Below are 3,935 nucleotides of genomic sequence, written 5' to 3'. Positions count from 1 at the left end.
ACTATGTGCTAGGAACTGCTCTAAGAACTTTAAATAGACTATCAATTTAATTTTTCCAACAGCACAATAAGAAGGGTACTATTATTATCTTTATTTTATGGGTGGGGAACTTGATGCACAGAGCAGTTATTTGCCAAAGATGCCATAGCTAGTAAATAGTGGAGCTTAAATTTGAACCAAAGCTTTCTGAATCCATTGCCCACAATCCAAATAGCTTCAATTATATACATGGAACCACCAACAAAGTGCAGTGTGGAATATAATTACATTATATTATACCTTTATAATATATTTTATATAAATTATATATTTACTTTAAATTTATTTTATTTAATTTTTAATTAAATATTTAATTTAATTTACTATTAATTAATTTATATAAATACTAGATATTTATATACATTACACATAATATATCTAAATATATGTATACCTGTATATATATAATTTGTCAGATAATATACCTTCAGAATAATCAACCTTTAGAAAGTGAAGAAAAAGGCCAAGGATAGGAAATATTGTGACCAGATAGTCATCTACCCAAGAGAAGGCTCTGGGAATAAAGGAAATTTTAGAAGCAAGACATAACTACCTTCTGAATGTGCTATGGCAGAAGGTTTCTGGAGTCAATCAACTTAAGATGAGAAGAAGAATCAACAAGTTACCATAATACAAAGTGTAAAATAAATGTTGCTTGACAACAATAGAAACTGCATATGGCATCTTATTAAATTGGGAAAAAGGAGAAAAATAATCACAATCTTGGCCATGAACACTTTTGAGTAGAGCAGAAATGCTGAAGCTCATGAATGTGTATGAGAAGTGGGAGTAGAAATGGCCGGAGGGTCACTAAAGCACACCATGGAAAAGAAGGCAGAGAAATAGAAGAAGGCAAAAGAATAACAATTTCAGTTTAGACATTTTTATAAGAAATTGATATGATGGAAATTTAATATTTGCAGAAACAAATGTTGGTTGAGAAAATATTTATTAATATGTATAATATGCAAACTATTTTAAAATAAGAAATTATAAGTATAAACTAGAATAATTTATTTAAAAACACTTTTTAAATGATAAAGTGTTTTACAAACAAAAGATATTTCTTGGCATGAGATATTATCACCTAAATGTGGGAAGTGAGAGGTCATTTGTCTATTAGGTTCAAAATTGGGTCAGACATCTATAAAATGTGATGTGAGGAGCAAATGCTATATTATGGTTGCATAGCCACTGTCCTGTATATGAATTCTATCTATCTTGTGTGGCAAATGCAAAGATGTTTGGTTGCAAAAATCTTGTGCTTTATATCCCAGAAAAGAAACTTCTTCCTGATGGGCTACTATGGCTGTAGCAGTCACCTTTGCCTACCTACTACTATTATTCTCTTTGTGAACTATTTTGCGCACATTCATGGCTTTAGCTCTTAATATGGCTTGACAAAATGTTAACATTCACGGTAGACTTGATGAGCGCCTAGTGATGACCACGGAAAGAATGCTCACTAAGATTTTCGTTGTTGTTGTTTGTTTTTAAAAACATAAATTGAAATTTTATGGACTGAGTTTTCATTTTTTTTCTTGCACATTGGAGAGGCTTATAAAGAGAGCCATTAGGATTTTTCATTTCCTTTGGCTAACTTCCTAAGTCACCTTTTACATCCTTATTTCTCAGAGTATAAATGAGGGGATTTAACATGGGGGTAACTGCTTCGTAAAATATTGAGATGACTTTGTCTTCTTCCTGATATTCCTCTGACTGAGGTTTCAGGTACATTTAGATGGCTGGCCCATAAAATACGGTGACCACAGTTACATGGGATCCACAAGTGGAGAAGGCGTTAAGTCTGGCCTCCTCAGAACAGATCTTCAGCATGGCAGCAACAATGCAAAAGTAGGAAATGAGGATGAAGGTGAATGGCAGAGGCAGTGTGAACACACTGATAACCAGACCCAGAATTAGACTGACAGGGGTGTCTGAGCAGACAAGCTTCAGCAGGGCCTCGATCTCACAGGTAAAATGGTTGATGATATTATGCCCACAATAATGAGCAGGGATTGCAATGATTGGTGTGACTGCTACTAAGAAGGCACTGGCCCAGGTTCCCAAGGCCAACTGTATGCAAACCCGATTGTTCATAATGATGGTGTAACGCGGGGGATTGGAGATTGCAACAAACCTGCCATAAGCCATGATAGCAAGGAGACACTGTCATCCCCAGAAAGAGGGATGTGGTCATCTGGGCATAACAGCTGGTATAGGAAATGGTGCAGAAGTCCCTGAAGCATTGGGCCAACATATATGGCTCCGAGCTGGTGGAGTAACAGATATCAAGGAAGGATAAATTACTAAGAAGAAAATACGTAGGGGTATGAAGTCGAGAATCCCATCTCACTACAACAACAATAGATTGTTCCCAAACATTGTGACCAGGTAGAAAAACAGCAGTCCTAAGAAGAAGGCAGCCTGGATTTGAGGCTGTTGGGAAAATCCAACAAGGATGAATTCAGTCCCCTCAGAGGCATTGTCTCTCTTTAGACTGCCCATTTAATTGTCTCAAGTACTAGGAAAGAAGACAAAACATAATGTCACCTACACGAGGAAAATAAGAAGAGTAGCATCTCAATAGCCTGTTAGAGTTCCTGTTCTGGAGCTCTGATTATTGTGTGTCATTTGTTTTACTGGGTTAGACTCAGCTGTTCAAGTATTTCCAATGGTGGAAATATAGGTTTTCTCGTTGCTTTTCTGTCTTGTAGAACCGTATATCAGGAAAGGCTTATTAAGTTGTTTGGACTGTTAGATACTAAGACAATCATTAACAGTGGGTTAAACAGAATTATTACTCTCATAAAGGGGCGTAGCTAGATGATTGACTTTATTCTTTTTTTTTTTTTAAAGTATTTATTTATTTATTTATGGCTGTGTTGGGTCTTCGTTTCTGTGCGAGGGATTTCTCTAGTTGCGGCGAGCGGGGGCTACTCTTCATTGCGGTGCGCGGGCCTCTCACTATCATGGCCTCTCTTGTTGCGGAGCACAGGCTCCAGACGCGCAGGCTCAGTAATTGTGGCTCACAGGCCAAGCTGCTCCGCGGCACGTGGGATCTTCCCAGACCAGGGCTCGAACCCGTGTCCCCTGCATTGGCAGGCAGATTCTCAACCACTGCGCCACCAGGGAAGCCCAATTCTTGGCCCCCCCCCCCCCAAAAAAAAAAGAGGCAAATATGCTACATCTCCCCACCTAAAACGCTCGTTTATAGTCGGCTTTATTTAAGCTGGTTCATTAATTAGCAAGTAATATTTTTTTTTTTTACAACTGGATCATTGAGCTTAAACTTAAAAATTATTACTTGGAATATTACTCAGCAAGTAATCAGTTTTAAGTTTAAGCTCAGTGATCCAGTTGTGAATGCTTGAAATACTTCAAATACTTCTTTGCTTTTCAACTTTTTTTTTTTTTTTGGTTGTTGTTCTCGTATGTCATATTAAAACCACCTATGCATGTTAAATTAGACAGTGTATATGTAGCTAAAACTATCAGTCAATTCAATGGAAAAACATCACAAGCCAAAATGACATGAAATAAACCAAGCAACTGGTGGATTTATTGAAATCTCACTGTTTAATTGTTCTGACATCCATTTTCAAATGACAGAAACTTACCATGTGCAGATCCTGCCATCTCCATATAGTTCCAAACAAGAGCTTAAAGGGTGATGGGAAAATCTTATTAGATAAAAGGATTTCATGAAGACAACAGTTACCAGAAATTGTGAAGAGGGACAAGGCAAATTTTGGAATGCATGTTTCCAGAAGTGTTTAAAAATAAAAGAAAGAAAAAGACAGAGCCCTGTCAGTTTTATATGCTTTCAGTAGGGAGTAAAACAGATGACCCATTGAAGACTCCTTTGGCTTTAAGTGGCATGGACATATATACAC

General features: G+C 37.0%; 1 pseudogene; it reads right to left on the bottom strand.

Moving 5' to 3' along the window:
• Positions 1–1,635: 1,635 nt before the first annotated feature.
• Positions 1,636–3,678, bottom strand: LOC133082648 (olfactory receptor 13H1-like; annotated as a pseudogene).
• Positions 3,679–3,935: the final 257 nt, after the last annotated feature.

Source organism: Eubalaena glacialis, chromosome X (genome assembly GCF_028564815.1).
Source record: "Eubalaena glacialis isolate mEubGla1 chromosome X, mEubGla1.1.hap2.+ XY, whole genome shotgun sequence".
NCBI classification, from domain to species: domain Eukaryota; kingdom Metazoa; phylum Chordata; class Mammalia; order Artiodactyla; family Balaenidae; genus Eubalaena; species Eubalaena glacialis.
The sequence above is the reverse complement of the archived record's forward strand: the minus strand, read 5'-3'. Positions and strand labels throughout refer to the sequence as shown.